This window comes from Pelodiscus sinensis, chromosome 10, assembly GCF_049634645.1.
Source record: "Pelodiscus sinensis isolate JC-2024 chromosome 10, ASM4963464v1, whole genome shotgun sequence".
Classification (NCBI taxonomy): Eukaryota; Metazoa; Chordata; order Testudines; family Trionychidae; genus Pelodiscus; species Pelodiscus sinensis.
The window spans coordinates 43,443,685-43,463,723 of NC_134720.1; the positions used below are offsets into that span (position 1 = coordinate 43,443,685).

Sequence of the window (20,039 nt, forward strand, 5' to 3'; positions counted from 1 at the left end):
AAGCAAATTAAACACACACAAAGGTCACTTATGGTGCTCTGTTTGTTTGTTTTTTTTACTCCAAAGACCAGGATTGTCTTCTAGAATCTTTTTATACTGCCAGAAATTCCATGGTGGGAAATTGTCTTATAATACAGTAGTGTCTTGTCTTAGATTAATTTTCATGCAAGATATACACTTTCATGACCAGGCTTGCAAAATTCTATCTGCCCCAGAGCATGTCTCTCTTTGATAGGCAAGTAAAATACCATTAGATGTTTCATTATCAAGAATCATAGTAAAGGGCACACATGAATGTTTTGTGCCCAGGCTTGTAAATTTTCCTAACTATTTTGTAAGGCGCATAAACACAAAAGTGACTCTTGTATCTTCATTCCGAAGACCAGGCCAAACTGTGGTATAACCATGTTACTAAATCTTGTTTCAGCAACATTATACCACTGTTCAGTCACAGTTACACAGGCAAGCCTGAACAGTCAGGCTACCATCACGTTGTGACATGATCACCAGACATGGGAATTTTCAAAGAGACTATTTTAGATTCTAACTGACCCAGTCCTACAAGGTCTTACGTGCATAACCACATGGACCATTCACAGTGCATAAATTTAAATATAGCAGACAAGTCTTTGCAGAATCAGGTCCCAAATTGTGTCCAACTTGAAGGGGGAAAAAACCTATCCAACTGTAGACCCAGCATGGAAAATATTAGCATGAAAAGAATATTTTAGCCTCAGCTATGAACACCAAGTTTGCAAAGGTTGAAAAGTAAAATTAAAACTACTTTGCACTTCTAGAGAGCCTTTCATCTGATGATCTCATAGCACTTTATAAGCATGGCCTCAAAAATCCCTGTGAAGTATAAGACCAGTTTTGCATGGGTAAAGTTGTTAGTCACTCATTAAGATCATACTGTGGCAGAGCACCGGGCACACTGCAGGGATCCTGACTTAGCCCCTAGCCCTAACCAAAAGGCAGTACTTCATTTTCTGTATATAGAAACTTTTTACTGTAAAAAAATGTTAACACAGCTTCTCACCATATATATTAGTCTCAAAATAGGAATTCTAGATGTTTGGGTTCTCCAGAGTTCACATCAGAGTTCAAATGTTGCTGCAACGGAGGTGTGAAAGTTTACAGAAATCTGCAGAAAAAACTCTATGACACAAGTGATAATTATCACTGAACTCCACAATAATTCCATGGGCCCATTTTTAGTGCCCTTCAAGAAACTGCAGCTTATTCTCTGAACAGTTCCCAAAAAGAGATTGTCCAGGCAAATAAGCAATGGTACACAGAAAAAGTTGAAATCCTTAAATGATTACATCTACTTATGTTCAATAATTCTATGATAACTGCATTAGGACTACAGATACTTGCTTTTGTTGCTGTAATAAAATTACAATAATATTTTACAACTTCTCTAGAAGCCACCAAAAAAAATTAACAGTAAACTACAGTGTCTGCTCATAAAGGGGCAGATTTCTCAGCTAAATCACATCAACATGAAGTCAACAGAGCTATGATAACTTACACTGAGGATTCATGTCTTTCCAAGTATCCTAATAATATACAGTACAGAGCTGTCACATTTAGGGCACATTGGTGAATGCTATAGAACAGGGGTCTGAAATTCCTAATCCATGAGCTATCCCCAGCCAGAAATTTAAGTAACCTAGCTCAAGACTCGCAGTGGGCCGGTCCATTACTAGCACACAAACCCTCTCCGTCGTGCCATTACCCTGCCTCTTCCTCTCATGGCACCCCATTCCTGAGCTTCAGAGATCATCGGGGCAGCCTGGTGCAGAGTGGCAGCAGCGGTTGCCCGCCCAAACACACACACACTCCCCACAGCAGCAGAAACAAGTGTCTACATTATGTACTCCTGACTACGGAAATTTGTAAGTGGCAAAAGTGTGGTATTACAACAACACTACAATATAAAATCAACAATCTATGGGAAGCTAGCACTATTTTTGTGTTATATGTTGACAATGTCTCTGCGCCAAACAGCTTACAATCACATTTTAAATACATTCAAGTAAAAAACATTTGTACTGCCTTCCTTCAAAGTACTTCTTATTTGTGTCAATTTCAGTGAAAGGACACGCACATCATCAAAAATGTTTTACTGGGTTTATGACACATGGCTGACTTTGCTTTTGTTGCTTTCGGTCAGAACCTGAATGTCACTTATAGACAATCTTTCTTCTAAAAAGGATGGAACTAAATTATCCAAAAAAAGAAAAATAGCAAAAGGCTTCCATTTAATCCAGTGCAGTTTTTATTATTCCTAATAGGGGCCAAGCTAACTCCTATTGAAATCTCCTGTTGACATTAACTGGAGTTGAATCAACACTTAGTGCCGGAAAGCAAGGTTTAATTTAATAATTTTTTTTTTTTTTTTTAATAAAAACACATTGCCGAAAGTTGCTAACTCCGTTTCCTTTCATAGATGTTCACCTGCATACCTTACTCTCTCTGTGCATCAGCTTACTATTTGCATCATAGGCTGCTGGATGAAACTTACTTATGTCTCCAGTAAGTTTCACTCTACAGTGCACAATGAAATTGAACAGCATGACTCAGTGTAGGAAGAATACCCCATTTTGCTGTCTTCAAACACACAGCAAAATTCCTATTGATTCAAAGACTGCACAAAAATCACTGCCATGTGCATAAGTTTGGCTGGAGAAAAGGACCCATTGAAAGTCTTTACTTTAACGAAGAAATGGGAAAGACAAAATAAGAAGAAATGAGAGAATTAAGAAGTGAGAAAGGCAGAAATGGGGGAGGGGAGAGGAGACAAGAATGAGGCTGAGGTAAAGAATGGAAAGAAATGTGAAACGCCAAGAGACACATGGCACTTTTAGGTCTATTAACTTCATTTTATTTATGCATGTTTCAACCAATAATAGAAAGCCCATTGCTGGCAAATTGCATAGGGGGGAGAGTTTGGGGGAGATTCAGAATTGAAAACCACATTTTGTCACAATGTTATTGCTGGACATATAATTGTTTTGTTTGGGGGTTGTTTGGGCGTAGGAAAAGGTAAATGTAGAGGTAGAGGTAGGGAAATGAGAGGCAGGTGTTAATATTGCACAGAAACTGGTTTATGATTTTTTTGGAAAAAAAAGAATTGTAAAACTTAATATAGAGTCTAGATTCTCCTGGAATAAGCAAAGTGTGAACAGAAACGGGTGTGTTTCAGAACAGAACATTACACTGACAGCTTTTGGCTGCATGTACTACTTTCACAGCAAGTATAATGCAAGTTATTTTCACTCAGACTTAAAAAAAAAATCAACTTGTAAAAGTGCTGTCCTCTCTCTTTCATACAATGAAAAATACGAACTACCTCAGGGTTGACCTTCAGATTTATGGTACCCCTATGCCCGATGGCAGCGGGGGGGAGGGGGAAGTGAGAGCAGCGATTTTTTGAGGCGTGATTTTATAATCTTCAGCAACATACTAATGAAATATTTTTTAAATAAATTTTAAACTAAGGTCCTGTAGACTAACACAGTAAATTCAGAAACTGACAGTATATACTTGGGTTGGAAATGACTATTAATGGTTTTATTGACACTTGAATGGCTTTTTCACAGATTTGATGTTCTGCTAATAGGTCTGGCAGACTTGATCACTTTTAAGTTGACTAGATCCTCTCTGGAGAAAGCAGAGTCACAGAACAGAGATGGGAAGAGGGAAATGGGTGGACATTAAGACCCAGTGGTGTTCCAAATTTTGGGGTACCTTAAGCAATAGCGTATTCTGTGTATGGGTAAGGACCGCTCTGCACTACCTATTCCAAAATTCAATGGTTAGACATGGAAAAGGGATGGGGAGTTCAATTGAATATGCTAATAAATGTATACACAACCAGGATTTTTACAGATCCCAAAGACATGCTTACAAGTTTTAAAGTTTCTTTAACTGAAGACTAGACCTTAATGTTAATAGTTTTGGTAACTTACTATTACTAGCACGTGATGGGGCGCTCCCACCCCGCACTCGGGGTGCCCGGAGCGACAGCGGATGGACGCGCTGGGGGGTGGAGAGCCGGCGCACCGCCGGGCCGCGCTGCCGGGCAGGGGCTCGGCGCGGCAAGCGACAGGGGGAAAGGGGCACCTCTGAGAGAGGCCCAGGGAGGATAAGCTAGGGAGGCGCCGGCGTGTGACGGGGAAAGGGGGGTTGCTGGGCGGTGGGGAGGAAATGACGTGCGGGGCCAGGGCCGACGGGGGATTTAAAACCGGGTCTGGCACCGCGGAGTGGGGGAGGGAGAAATGGAGAGCCGAGGAGCAGGAAGAAGGAGAGGTAATGCCGGGAGAGGCAGACAGAACCAGCCCTTAGGAAGGGCAGAGTAGAAAGCGGCCCAGGGCGGGGTTGTGGAGCCCGTGAGCGGGTGTGTTTTGGGGCACTTCCCCCATCCGCTAGGGAGGGACCGTGAGTCCCTGCCTTCAGGGCCCTGGGCCGGGGTTCGGAGAGGGGGTGGGCCCAAACCCCCCTACTCCGCTGGCCAGAAAGGCAGCCTCGGGCGTTCATTAACAGAAACAAGGGACTGGGGACAGGGCGGGTTTTTGCCGCGGGTTGTGCCTAGGGCTACAGGCCTGGCCCGGATGACCAATAAACACGGGCGACGGTAGCCCTTTTTGTGGTGAGCTAGTCAAGACTCTTTTACATAGCACTAGATATATTATAAGCCGAGTGACACCAACTCAGTCTCTGGTATGGAGCCACAGTACTCAAAGAACCAGTCAGAAAGCAGTTAACGTTTTTTATTAATTATAGTCATTCATTTTGTCATCTGATTTTTAAAAATATTTTAATGAGCCCTAATCAATATAAACAATATCCAAAGAGTTACATCTTCTACTTTATACTCCTGGAGCAATTGGCATGCCTCTCACGTGATGAGTAAACCAACCCGAACAGGTCAGGACCTTGGGATAACAATGTCTCCTTGAGTTTAAAACAGGAGAGTACAGATGTCAAGAATATCCAATGGAAAGACCTAGCAATGTCCACCCAACTCACACAGAAAGCTTGGGCTTCTTTTGCCTTTGGGGCATGTAGTAAGACCTATCTATTCTCCCAGATAAGAGTCATTGAACTGGAGCATTGGAAGGGACCTCAAGAAGTCATTAGTCCAGTCTCCTGCACTCATGACAGAATTAAGTATTATTTAGACCAGCAATTCTCAAACTGTGGATCGGGATCCCAAAGTGCAGGCCTGTATGCAGGAATTTCTGTGGGTGGGTGCTTCTTTGTAAATGTGGGTGGCAATTTTTTAAAATATAAAAGAATTCAAAATAGTCATGCAATGAGTGTGCATAAGAGAGCTTAATGAAAAATTTGAGTGGAAACCGTGATTGTTATAACAAAATCATTTTACAGGTCTTAAAAATTACACAGTAATAAAGGTTTTATAGAAATTACCTTCTGGAATCATGGCAAGCAGCATGGCCACCTTAGCACCCCACCTCCCCACCCCCCACTCCTTCAGCCCTCTCTGCCTGCTGCTGCTCCACTCCTCCAGTGCTCCAACCCCATCTGGCAAGCGGGAGGGACAGGAAGGACTAAGGTTCAGGGCTTCCCATGGGCCAGATTTATTCTTCCAGAGTTAGTGGGTTGTGTGGAACCCACCCCAACCCCACCCCAGGCTCTGGGGTAGGGACAAAAATGACAGATTCAGTCTGCAGGACAGAGGTGAAAATGCAGGGACTGGACAGAAGGTGGGGTCCAGGAGGGGGTTAGGGTGCAAGGCCTGGGAGAGAGGTGGGGTGCAGAAACAGGCTATAAGTAGGGTGTCTGGCTATGGGGAAGAGGGCAAGACTAAGGAAAGGTTCAGTGTGTGGCTGGGAGGGAAGGTGCAGGAGCAAGGGAGGATGCAGGAACAGACTAGGAGTACAGAGTCTTAGCAGGGGGCAGTGCATGAGCAAGATAGGGGTGCAAGGTCTGAGCAATATGAGAAGGGGGACACTTACCTCCCTTCGTGCTCTACGCTGCTCCCAGGCACTGTGTAACACGGTCTCCTGCTGCTCCCACAGGCCGGATTCTGGCCAATGGGAGCAGCAGGGAAAGCCTCCAGGCAATATACCCGTGCACTGATCTTTCCCCAGCCAAGGAAGGGCTAGGGGGAATGGGAGGGGCAATCGCTTCTGGTTCCATTTCGCTCCACTTCTTCCCCACTAGATGGATCCAGCAGGGAGGCTTGGGGCTCCTCTCCCCTCCCAGAGGGAAGCCAGAACTGGCACTCCAAATTCGCCGGGGGGGGGGAGGGAGGAGGGAAAAGGGAGCGAGGCTGGAGTGCCAGTGCAAGCTCCCTGCTGTGGGGAGCGGACGAGGGGAAGCTGAGCTTGAACCACAGACCACCTGGAAGGTGACTGCAGACCACCACAGTTTGAGATCCATTGCCCTATCAGAGCCCCCTCACACTTACTTGGGAGTGCATTCGCACCCTTTGCACCCCCCGAGTACGGGCCTGACGTGGGTTGTGACCACTGTTCCCTATAAACTGAGAATTTGTGCAGACGCTAAGAAGAGATTCAAATGCCGCCCATCTGATTAGCAGAGAGCCTACACCTACGTTTTATTTCTACTGGTGGTGGGCATGCACATGCCTAGGTACACAAAAAAAATATTTTGTTCTGCACATGGATGGAAAAGATTTGAGGGAACATTATTTATAACCCCATTTTAATAGGCTCCCCAGGGCTGGCTTTGACTTGAGGGCCCAGGGCCAGAGTTGAAGCCTCAGACCCACTGTCTGGAGACCATGCCCCAGGCCTTGGCTTTGGCCTCCATGCCTAGGTCAGTGCAGCTGGAGCTTTAGCTTTGCCCCCTGCCTATACTCAACGTGCCACATCTTCTGTCTGTCCCACCTCCTGCCCCCGGAGTCATGTAGTAATTTTTGTTGTCAGAAGAGGATAGCAGTGGAGTCTGAGAACCCGTGATCTAGGTCATCCCTTTGTCTAACCAGCTCTTTGAAATCTTCAATGATAGAGGTTCCACAACCTCCCAGTGCTTCACCACTCCTACAGTTCTGAAGTTTTTCCTAATATCCAGCCTAAATCGTCCGCGCTGCAATTTAAGAGCACTGCTTCTTGTCCTATCCTCAGAGGTTAAGCAGAACAATTTTTGGTCCCTCCTCTTTATAACAATTTTTTATGTAGTTGAAGATGAAAAGTGGGTGTTATTTATGGTTCATGGAAAACTCAGTGAGGCTGCTCAATGGTCTACCTAGGTAAGGGTTTTTGGTGGAGGACAGTCTTTGATCCAATTTCAAAGATATAATGAATATAGCATGTATGAAAAAAAGTTCTGAAAACTTTGGCTAGGTATTTCATGAACTGGAATAAATAAACCTTATAAAAATAACCTCATGTGGGTAGTCACTGAAGAACCAATTAACATGGACTGTCCCAAATTGAAGCATATACATACAATAATACTTCCAGGAGGGAAACAGACCTTTTACAATCTATAGAAGTACAAGATGTAATGACAAGACAACAAGAGTAGGTTCTACAACTCACCCATTTACAGATAAATATTTTCAATAATGGTGAGCGTCTTTTGAGATAAAATTGTTGGTTTATGTAAATCTTTAAATTTAGCAGCAGATCTATTTTTCTGTCACACTGAAAATCGCTTGGTGAGCGATTTCTTTGGAATTTATAGCCTGAACAATATTTTACTTTAAAACAATGAGACTAGTTACTATAAACTCTGCTTGCACACTACAATGAATTCAGAATTGAAATAAAAAAAATTGCTATATATAGGGGGGTTAACACCACACCTAAACGGAAATGAAAATCAAGAGCTATCTTTACACAATTAGCGTGTTTAAATCAAGGTGCGGTCTGTTTCTTTTATCCATATCTGAGTGCTATATTAGACGTTAGAAACAGCTAATTTGTTGCTACCAAATATGTTGTTACCAGGGCTCGACAAACAGCTGAATCTACTTGCCCATGGCAAGTAGATTTCAGCCGGTCGCTACGTGCGCCCCATTCACTGGCATGCGCAGTACGGGGCTGGCGAGTAACTCTCGCCGGGGTTTGTCAAGCCCTGGTTGTAATCCATAAATTGTTTGGCAAGCTGTTTATTAATGCTAATATCAAATATTTCTCTACCTTTTGCATTATCTACACCTGACCAGTGAATTAAAAATAAAAATGATATTAAAAAGTCACTACAGTATTAAATTTGAAAATACACACTGTAAAATAAGATGTGAAAGGTTCTTTCAGATCATCACAGCAAGTTCTGCATTTTTGTAAAGGACACTCCTATTAAAATCTAGGTTTAAGAGTTTGTATTTAGGAATGTGTGTTTATGTTAAGACTCCCAGCAGGAACTTCTGCAATTGAACAAGAATGTTGACATCCATACAAAAATTAGCTATGATTCATTGTTTAATAGTAGTAGTCTTTGTACAAAACACTGCAGACTGAAGGATTTACTGACAGAGAGCCACCAATATTTCCTTTAACCTTATACAAGCCAAACACTACTCAAGAACTTCTAGACCTAATTTTTGTCACTGACCTCCTTTACCGCCCACACACATAGACAGAAAAAAAAAAAAACATGCAGAATCAAACTAAATCCTCCCAAGTATTTCTTGCTCAAATAGAGAGTATTCTTTTTTTAGCTAAGCAGATTTGGAATGTGGATTAATTAGTATGGAAGATGGAGACACATCTTAGCAGCAATCAGGATTTCAGATCAATCAGAGGGATGTAAAGGGTTAACTCGTAAGCATCACCCAGTGGTTAACTTTTTAAAATGGGATTTTATATCGCTAATCACTCAGAGTTGGGCCAACTGTGTTTCCATTGAAAGACAATGTCGAAATGCATTTGCTCCAATAGGAGCACAAGCTAAGCAAACACCAAAAAAAAATTACCTTTGATATCTATTTGTACAGGTACAAATATTTAAAGAAATCATACTATAGACAAACATTGAGCAGCACCCCCAAAATGAGGGACAAAAAGTAGGACTTGCTGTTTAACTCTTCAGCCAGCCCACCCTGCATCATTTAGGCACTACAGTAATTCCTCATTTAACACGTGCCTGCTTAACACGTTTTTGCGATAGCACGATTTTTTTTTTTAGGGAACGTTTTTTAATTACACGACCGTCCCCAGAATAACAATTTCCCCTCCCCAACCTTATGTCCTGGTTCCAACGGACACCACCACTTGAAATGCAACCCCCCCAAAACACATTTTCACTTAACACGATCATTTTCTGAAACATATCTATAGTGTTAAATGAGGAATTACTGTATATGTCTTTTAGGGATGTAAAATTTCAATTAACTGGCTAATCAAATAGTCAATGCAATCTGTATCAACTATTCTATTAGTCGATAAGGGTGCCTCTGCCTTTGAAGTGTAGCAACAGCCCTAGGTAGCAAAACTTCAAAGGCAAAAGAAGGGCCGGGAGGGGGGAGGTGTCAAGCAGTGCCCACTGATGCTTTGAAACACGATGGGTAGCCCAGCATCAGGCTCCACCCAGCATTTCAAAGCAGCAGCGCCTCATGGAACCTGGGTTCAACAGGGGAGGCCCCAGCTGATAAAGGGCCCCATGTGGCGCTGCCACTTTGAAACGCCACATGCGTTTCAAAGCGGCAGCACTGCGTAGAGCCGTGGTCACCAACCAGTAGATCGCGATCTACCGGTAGATCTCAGGGGCTCTAAGAGTAGCTCTTGAGCCCTCTCTGAACTGCGCACCTGCGCAGTACATTTACATTAGATTTCCTCATGTAATATAGGCGGGACTTCAAGGAAGGGGCGGGGCAGTAGATCTTCGCCTGTTCTGAGACTTAAAAAGTGATCTTGGGTGTAAAAAGGTTGGAGACCACTGGCATAGAGCCCGGATCTGGCCCCAGGCTCCACGTGACACTGCCGATTTCAAGCGCCCTCTCTTATTTCCCTTTCCCCTTGCTGCCTCTGTGTGATAGAGACAGCAAAGGGGGCGGGGGGAGACAACTAGTCAACTAGCGTGTCAATGAACCGATAAGCATTTACTTATTGGATAGATGACTAGTCATTCAAATCCCTAATGTCTTTCAAGGCAGTCCTTCAACTTTCCCTTCCAGACTCTTCCTTCTGAGCCACTGAGGTGTTGGCATTCACCTCAAGTGTGTTTGCAGGAATTCCCAGTTTGCTAGATTTGGTGGTGGTAGGTTGCTCATCTGAAGAACATAAACTTTAATATTGCCTGTTTGCATCTCAAAGAGACCAGTGATCAGTGACTGCAGTAAGCTGAGCACTTGGGCGGCCACCAAAGAGATTCAGGTGCCACCCAGCTGATTAGCAGAGCAGCATGTGTTTCTAATGGTGGTGTACATTTGCACATGCCTCAATGCATATAGAAAATGTTATTCCACACACGGATGGAAAAGATTAGAGGGAACATTGGACATAACCTACTCAAGAAGTTAAATATAGGGCCTCTCAAGCTTCTGAGCTAGTGTTTTCATATTAGGCACACAGCACTACTCACACTTAAACAGTAAAGGTTTGGCCCATTAACTTCTCCCCTTGAATAAGGCTCCAGAAATACACCAAAGAGAAGTATTTTCTGTGTGCTATGCAGTTTCAAGCCATTGCCAGCAACCAATGCAAGTGTACACAACAGAGAAGTTTCCATAGTCAGTTTTTGACAGTTTTGATTAATAAAATCTACAATGGTGTTATGTCAATGGGAGTTAAACATGAGCTTTAAATGCAACTGACATTATTGGGGAGACGATTAAATCATTCTGCAGCCCCACCAATGATTAAAAGCTGCACTAGCATCAGCTGCAAAAACAGCTGCTTGCTTGTCTTACCAGAAGGGACGAGGAAGCCTAATGTATAGCTCCCGCAAACCAACTAAAATGTCTAGCAATGAGGTTCCAGTTATCCATAGTAATATTCCAAAATGCTCGCTTATGGCACATGGGTTATTTGGAATGTCTCTTGTAATGTAATACACAGAAAAAACACCGATCTGGATTTTGAATCATAAACGAAACAAGACACCCAGTATGTTCTGTAGATTATTCGGAACTTTTACTGCTAGACATCAGTATCAATCAAGATCACTTTTTCAACATGGGGGGGGGGGGGGGCAGAAGAATTACAACAATGGAATAAACACTTAATTTCAAGTCACAGATTCCATGCGGGGTAGTCTTTCCCTATCATAATATCATAACACCCAAACAAAAACAGGACTTTCAGGACTGTTTTCAAAAGCCAGTGAAACACATTTAGGGTTGGTTTGCAGAGATGCTAAGCACACAGCACTCCCACAAACTTCAGAGTGACCTGTGGGTGCTCAATATCTGAAACCCTGACCATCAACGTCTACCCAAGATTTTCTGTTTTCCAAAGATATTAATTCAGACTTTTAAAAAGAGTAATTAGTGTAGCAAGCAGCATTGCAATGTAAGCTCAATATAGCCACCCATCTTTTCAAATGTCATAAACTAGGATCTTTCAGGATGGCTTAGTAGTTGCATGGAAAGCCTCTAAAGATGCAGGAGTGCTATGTGTTGTGGTGTTGGTGAAGAAGCAGGTTGTGCCCACGAAAGCTCATGATACCATCTACATGTTTTCTTAGTCTATAAAGTGCTACCAGACCTTTTGTTGTTTTTTAAGTTAATCCTGTACAGACTAACTTGGCTACCCCCTGAAGCTTCTTCCTTCCAAGTCAGTCTGATAGTATGTTTTTAGTCATGTTTTTCAGTCAATGGGAGAGCAGTTCACCAAACTAAGACCTTACCTTGTACAAACACACCACTTCTCATGTGACTGTATATTCTCTAAGGGTACGTCTAGACTACATGCCTCTGTCGCCAGAGGCATGTAGATTAGGCTACCAGACATAGTAAAATGAAGCGGCGATTTACATAATCGCCGCTTCATTTAAATTTACGTGGCTGCCGCGCTGAGCCGACAAACAGCTGATCAGCTGTTTGTCGGCTCAGCGCGGCAGCCATGTAAATTTAAATGAAGCGGCGATTATTTAAATCGCCGCTTCATTTTACTATGTCTGGTAGCCTAATCTACATGCCTCTGGCGACAGAGGCATGTAGTCTAGACGTACCCTAACTTGTAACATCGCTTGAACTAGTTCACATCTGATTCCAATCATTAGATCACAAGCCAAGAGCAGAAGTTCATTATGAAGCTAGGGAACCTAAAGAGTCTCACAAGAACCTGAAGTAGTAGTACTACTGACCAAATAATTGTTTTAGAAGATACCAGCCATTACAATGCTGAAGGACTTTCAGAGATATCCAAAATAAGGATGTTAATGGTTAACCGGTAAGCCTCACCTACCTATTATGGTTAACCAGTAAGGGCTGGAGCAGCCACCCACCTCCCGTGGGCATGGGTGCTCCAGCCCAGCCAAGACAGCCCTTGTCCGTGGCAGGCCTGGGGCATGTCATGGGCACGGATGATCCGAGTAGTCCCTGTCTGCAGGCAGAGGGTCAGCCCCTCTGCCCTCACCCGCTTTCCCATTTAATCAGTTAACTGGTTAAACTTAGCATTTAACTGATTAACCAATTAAATGGGATTTTACATCCCTCACCCAAAACTAAACTTCTGACCCCTCACTGTCATTAAAAATCCCTTGGCACTTTTTATAACCAACTTCGACTTTGTCTGCTCTATGAAAAAAAAATGTGTGATCTTAACTCAAACCAATTCAAGATGAAATCCAAGTGAATACAAGGCATAATGTAATTTTCAAATGAGTTAACTGGTCAAATTCAAGACCAGACTTCCTGACAGTCCTGAACTCAATCTGATGACTCCTGTGAAAATTATCAACTGCCATGTGGGAGGAAACCAAGGCTTTGTGTACACTTACCAGTTTAAAGCACAGCCATGGCAGCGCTTTACACACTGAAAGTGTGGCCACAGCACGAGCACTGGGGGGAGAGGTTTCCCAGCACCCTATGTAAAGTATCTCTGTGAGGGGAGAAGCTAACAGCACTAGGAGCATGGCTCCCAATGCTGCAGCCTAGCTCACACTGATGCTTTTCAGAGCTGTAACTGCTCCACTAAGGATAGGGGAGGAGGATGTTTTTCACACACCAGAGCCTGAAGTGCTGTAACTTTCTATGTGCTAATGTAGACTTGGCCTCAAATGAGAACAATACACCTTTTTCATAAAAAAAAAAAAAAAAAACCCACAGCTTGGGATGTAAACAAGATTGGGATGTGAACAACTAGTCGACAGACTAATCGACTAGTCACTTCCCCCCACCCTCTTGCTGCCTCTATCAGAAAGAGGCAGCAATAGGGGGGAGAGGGAAGGGGTGCTTCAAAAGCAGGAGTGCCATGTGGAACTTGGGGCCAGACCCCGAGCTCCACGTGGCGCTGCTGCTTTGAAACACCGCATGCAGCCTGGGACCAGCTGGGAGTACCCAGCTGGCCCAGGCTGCACGCGGAGTTTCAAAGCGGCAGCACCACATGGAGCCCATGGTCAGCTTGGGACTCCCCCGATGACCCTAGGCTCCATGCGGCGCTGCTGCTTTGAAACGGGGCCAGCTGGGGACTCCTTGAATCTCCTACTGGCCCCGTGCTCCCGGCAGCACTTTCGCCTTTCATCCTGAGGCTGTTGCTACACTTCAAATGCGGAAGCACCCTAATCAACTAATTGAATAGTCAATGCAAATTGGATCAATTATTCAATTAGCCAAATAATCGAGATTTTACATCCCTAGCTTCAGAGTCCTAACATATTACTATTAGGTATTGCATTTTCCAAAACAAATACTGGCTTGTTCAGGGAGAAACATTCTTGTGTATGTATGCGCACACGCATACACACACATATATACATTATGGATGTGAAAGGTTAACCAATAAGCATCACCCTTAATGGGCGATGCTTATCCGTTCCAGTTAACCAGTGGAAGCTGGAGTGACAGGGGCTGCGCCAACTGGGCTAGAGCAGCCCCAACCTGCGGCGAGCTGGGGGTCATTCCAGCCCAGCTGCGCTGGAGCGTCCTTCACCCACTTTAATCAGTAAACCAGTTAAACAACACATTTAACTGATTAACCAATTAAACAGAATCCCTGGTATAAATACACACACACACACACACACACACACACACACACACATATATATAAAAAGGAGAATGTTTGTATGCTAATAACTTGGACACTATGGTTGTATCTAGACTGGCAAGTTTTTCCGCAAATGCATCTGCTTTTGCAGAAAAATTTGCCAGCTGTCTACACTGGCCACTTGAATTTCTGCAAGAACACTGACAATCTCATGTAAGAAATCAGTGCTTCTTGCGGAAATACTATGCTGCTCCCATTCGGGCAAAAGTCCTTTTGTACAAAAGGGCCAGTGTAGACAGCCCAGATTTGTTTTGCGCAAAAAAGCCCCTATCGCGAAAATGGCAATCGGGGCTTTTTTGTGCAAAAGCGCGTCTAGATTGGCACAGACGCTTTTCTGCAAAAAGTGCTTTTGCGGAAAAGCATCCGTGCCAATCTAGACGCTCTTTTCCGCAAATGCTCTTAACGGAAAAGATTTCCGTTAAAAGCATTTGTAGAAAATCATGCCAGTCTAGACGTAGCCTATGGGTGTGTCTAGACTACAGGGTTTTGTCAACAAAACTATACCTGCATCTACACTGCCGCTGAGTTCTGTTGACATAACATCGACAAAACTCGGCAGTTTTGTCGACAGCTGTAAACCTCATTCTATGAGGAATAACGCCTTTTGTCAATAGAGTTCTGTTGACAGAAGGCGTTATTGCAGCTACACTGTCCTTTGTGTCTACACTATGTCGACAAAGCGGCTTGCTTTGTCGACAGAACTGGATGTAGTCTAGACGCTCTTTGTCGACAGAAGTTTTGTCGACAGTATCTGTTGACAAAACTTCTGTCGACAAAAGCCTGTAGTCGAGACATACCCTGTAAGAGCTACCACAACTAAACTTTGCACGGGATAACCTTTCATCCAGGAGAAGGTTTTAAGGTACTTTTGGACACAATCAGATAATATAACAGGACGCACCTGGCTGGATCATCCCTGTTTGCCCCAGGCTGCCCACGACTCCAGCGGAGCTCGGCCCAGCCACAAAATAGAGGACGGCGGCGGCCACCTCCTCCTCCCAGACGTGCGGCGGGAGCGCTCTGGCAGGCAAGCACTAGCTTGCACTACACCATGGGGGCCGAGTCGGCAGCGGACGAGGGGGAATGGTGCAACCTTTTGGCGGAGCCGCTCAACTGCAGCCCCAAAGCTAGGAGTGCCCATTCCACTTGGCTCCCTCCTTCCCCTGCCAGTTCCCCCACCCCGGCCGCGAACTTTCCCTTCCTGCTGCTTCCCCCAAGTTCCTTCTGCTTTCCCTGCCACCACCCCCGAGGAAGAGGCGCTCCCTACCTGCGCTTGGGACAGAGCCTCCTCTGCCTGGCTGGTGGGGCTGGGCTGGCGGGGAGAGAGTGTGGCTGACGGGGCTCGGGCTAGTTATCTCTAAGTTTATTTAAAATTTAGTTTCCATCTAGACATCATCATCACACTGAAGAGTTCTGAAAGCTGCAAGCAGGGAAGCCAAGATTTTGGGTGGATCCTGAGCCTACAAAAGGAAATCAGGAGTTGTCATTCCTTTATCAGCTATTCATTGAAGACATGATATTTTATACTGCAGTACCACACAGGAACAGCCTTATTTATTCAACAAGTGGTCATTCAAAAGATCCATTATTCATGTCATTCACCTTTTTAGTGATCTGTATGTTTATTTTTACACAGTCACTTACCAGATACTAGCTCAGAAGAATGTTTATCAGATCTACAAAAATAATAACCAATGAACAGTAAATAAATCTTTTTGGTAGGAATTAATCACCCAAAAGTTATATAGTTGTATTTATATTTATTTCTCTCTCTCTCTCTCTCTCTCACTCACACAACAATATCACTTACAGAAATTATAGTTAAGACTCTGACCATGCAAACAGTCTTGTGATCAACTTTATGAACATGTACAGATCCCATTCAAGTCAAGATGACCTCTGATGCGCTAAAAATGTGCAGAATTTCTGACCTCAGTGTGGGTCTGTGCAGGTGGAACATCTTGTAGAACTACGTCTTAATTTGCTTTTATAACAGTGAACATGAACTCCTGTGTTATGGTAAACTCCATAACCATTCAATATACTTTACATGCACTTGGATCTATTCTTCCTCACTAAAAAAATTAACTAAAAACAAAGCAAATAGATACACATACAATATATTCACATTTTGACCATTTCAATGTACTTCATCCATCTCCTCATGTTTGTAGGATTTAACAACATTCATTACACTCATTATCTGAGTGATAATAATTACAAAGTCACAGTAAAGTTTTACAATGCTTAATATTTATATAATGCTTTGCAACTTCAAAGCCATGTACGAAACATCACTTATTGGAAGAAAAACTAAAACTGGCATTTGTAAAAATTTTCATTCATATTGTTTTGTGGGGGGGAATGCTGAGTAGCAATTATGTCTAATAATTTTGATCAACATTTATTATTCTCATTGAAGCAAGAAAACATTTAAATGAACAATATCAACTGTATACCCTTGTGTATAGGCTGAAATTAACAACTCAAGTCCCAACTACTCTTGCATGTTTAAATTTCCTTCTCCTCTTTCCCATATGGAGTGAATGATAAATATTTTCTAGGTGTTCAGAATACTATTTTGGGAGACTTGCCACAAAGTTCCCAAGACACATTCCAACATGAACCATGTGTTCACGGAGACAAGCCTGCGCTTCACTCTCAGGATCTTGAATTTTATTAGGAGAGAGTCTCAGGTAATATGTAATTAATAATAAAATAAATCACTTTGGGAAGCTACAGAATGTTTATTATTATTTACATAACATGAACAGCTATACTAAGCAGATTTACCTTAACAATGAAGTTTTTTTTAATTCTCAGGCTCTATCAAAATCTAAGCACATATTTAATTTTAAGTTCATAAATAGTCTCATTAAAACCAATGGAACTACTCACGTGGTTAAAGTTACACACCTGCATAAGTGTTTCTAGGATTTGAGCCTTAAATTTTAACTTTAAGCTGAAAAGATTAATATTAAGATGTCCATGCCAAGGCCAGACATCTGAGCTTTGGCAAAGTTCAGTGCACAATCAAGACCCAAAATTTGGCCCTAAAACTTAAGGCATTATTCAAAACTTAAACCTGAACTCTGCCAACAGCACTTCTGTCTACACTGTGTCCTACCTAAAGCCAACATTCAATATCCAGAGAGCATAGGCCATATATAATAAAGACCCTTCCCTTGTCAATATGTTTTGTGAGGCCCTCAAATATCTATTCAATATACCAGATCACCAAAGCAACAGCAATCAGGCTCAGATGTTTTATGGGACAACACAGTTTTCCAGATCATGACTCTCCATATCCTATGCTTTAACAACAAAGAATAAGCATATTTTGCGATCTCTTCCATAAATCAGTAAAGTTTTGATTTATACAGACAGGAAAATGAGGTTGTTGGGTACATCTGACAGCAAAGACCATGAGCAAACTTTACTCTGCAACCCTGAACAGCAACTACAGATGAAACTTTATCCTGAAAACTAAACATGCATTCTCAAGCAACAAGACTCTGCCATTAAGCACAACTTAAGGAGATTTTTATTATACATTTTCCAGAAAAGGGAATTTGGTGATGAAAGATTGAACTCACTAGGAACAATCTTAACATACATGTTTACCCCATTAAATAATATAGTGAAGTATGCATTTTGCCCATACAATGGGTAAATATAGTCAGCTAGCAGCACAATAAAACACGTAACTTAGGTGTAAAGCTCTTTTTTAAAATATATAATGCACAAAAAAAGATTGACTGGCTCATTTTGAATTTCTGATTAAGTTTTAAAAAATAGCCCATTAACAGGTATAAAGGCTTATTTGCAAAACTAGGGCCCATGAGTTGTCTTTTACACGTGGCCCTTATCCTGTCAGAGAAAATGTGACCCAGAAATCCACCCAGAATTAAACAGGAAACTGATCAACAATAACTTTAGCACTTTACAAGGGGGGAGGGGGAATTAATTACATATACAGATATTTTCTTCCCTTAAATCCAGGGCTGTATCTCAAATGTAGTTAAACAAAAAGGAAACACACCCCTCTAAGTTACAAATGAAAGACAATATACACCGTTGAGAATAAATAACCCCCCCCAAAAAATCACACAGAGGAAAGTGTGGACACAGATTCCCCTCCCCCACTCAAGCATGAGTTCAGACACAAGCACATTTCTCCCCAGCTTTTCTTAAAAATATACATTGCAGACACAACCCATAAGCCGACTGCAAAATAAATACAGACCTAAGGTCACACTTTGGGGTGGTCTCGCCCCCGCCCTCTATTTTAGAAATAGTAAATATGACGGGGGGGGGGAGGATTCTTCTTCTTTACACAAATCAGGCTAAAAATAGGCTATAAACCAGCCTGCCTCATGATGGCTCCTTGATTCAATTTGCTGCAAATCCCCCCCCCCCCTTAAAGCCTTTAAAATAAAATCCAAAGGAGAGGAGGAAGGGGGGAGGGGAGAAATAAGAAAGGGGGAAGAAAGGCAAAAAAACCCTCCAAAAAAACAAGCTTTACAGAGGTGCAATTTACAATAGAAACCACCAGCTCCCCCTCCCCCAAAAAAATACATTTTTAAAAAGGGGGACCCAAGTTGGGGGGGGGAAAAAAATGCATGTTACACTGGTGCCCATCCCCCACCCCCAACTATCACAGACACAAACACAGCTCCCTTCCCCCCACCCTGGATCACTTCCCCCACAGCCTCTCCCCACCCCCGCACCCCGAAAGAGGCTCCATCACCCCCCCCCCCCCGATGCACTTGATCCAGCCCAGGAGAGTAAAAAAAAAAAAGCCCCAGAACACCCCCAAGTCCTTACCTTGCCGTTGATGGCTGAGTGGCTGCTTTTGCCCTCCCCCCTCTCCTTTGCAATGGAGGCAAAAGAAATGCACCCTGGGTTTCCTCCTCTGTCTACAGCTTGAGACACAGACACACACACACTCTCCCTCTCAGCCGAGGTGCCCACTCCAAGCAACCATCCAAAAAAAAAAAAAAGGGAGGGGGGGGCAAAAAATAGCAAAAGGGGGGGGGGGAGAGAAAAATAATAGCCACCCCGCAGGGCTGTGAGAGTCAATGGTATCCCAAGGCAGAGTGGGGGGGGAGGGGTGGGGGAAGGGCTGGGCGATGAAGTCCCACGGAGGGGGAGGACCCTGTGTGTGTGATTTCGATTGAAGAGGAATCGAGGCAGAATGTAAAAAGCTGTTACTAAGGGAAGGAGCCAAACGGTTCGGAGCAGCCAACGGCTCAGACACTCCGCGCTGGGGAGAGCGCGCGCGCGGTGGCCAGCCGCACAGAAATGAGAGAGAAAGAGACGGGCGAGGAGCAGAGCAGCAGGCCCGGGCGGCTGGTTGCAAAAGCAACCACCAGCCTCCAGCCCAGCCATGGGGGAGGGGAGGGGAGACCCTCCTCTTCTCACACGCCCCCCCCCCCCCCTTTCCCAGGCAATATGGCCAAGGCAGGGCTGCTTTTCAGGATTCCGCAGGGGCCAGCCACATGCTGCCTGGGAGCAGGGTGGGTGGGATCCTGGGGTGCCAAGGGAGATACCCGCCTCTCCCCGCCGCCACCTTCCCTGTCACATGCCTTCCCAGCCAGCTGCACAGGGCCCTCTGGCCAGGCTCCTTTATGATTAGGCACACCACCCACCAGAGGGGTGAGGGGCACCCAGGGCGAGCCCTGCTCCTTCCTGCCCCAGCTTGTTGCGTAAGAGGTGGGCAACAGTGCAAGGCGGGCACTGGTTGATTATTAAGAATATATCGTAGCAGCAGCCTGCAAAGCAGCAGCAGGGTGAAAGCGGGAAGGACACGGGGGTCCAGTACAGTGAAGGGAGACCCTCGCACTTCACACACACACCGCTTGCAGCAAGCTGTATCAAGCGATA

General features: G+C 43.9%; 1 protein-coding gene across 10 annotated transcripts in view; it reads right to left on the reverse strand.

Moving 5' to 3' along the window:
- The window catches only part of TBL1XR1 (TBL1X/Y related 1), a 221,366-nt gene extending 202,196 nt beyond the window's left edge, over positions 1-19,170 (reverse strand). For 7 of the 10 annotated variants that reach the window (XM_075938008.1, XM_075938006.1, XM_075938001.1 and 4 more), the window contains exon 1: positions 18,981-19,170. The gene's annotated coding sequence lies outside the window, so the exon portion shown is untranslated. Of the gene's footprint in view, positions 1-15,420; positions 15,614-18,980 lie in introns of all 10 variants that reach the window. The other 3 variants (XM_075938010.1, XM_075938004.1, XM_075938003.1) reach the window with 1 other exon arrangement.
- Positions 19,171-20,039: the final 869 nt, after the last annotated feature.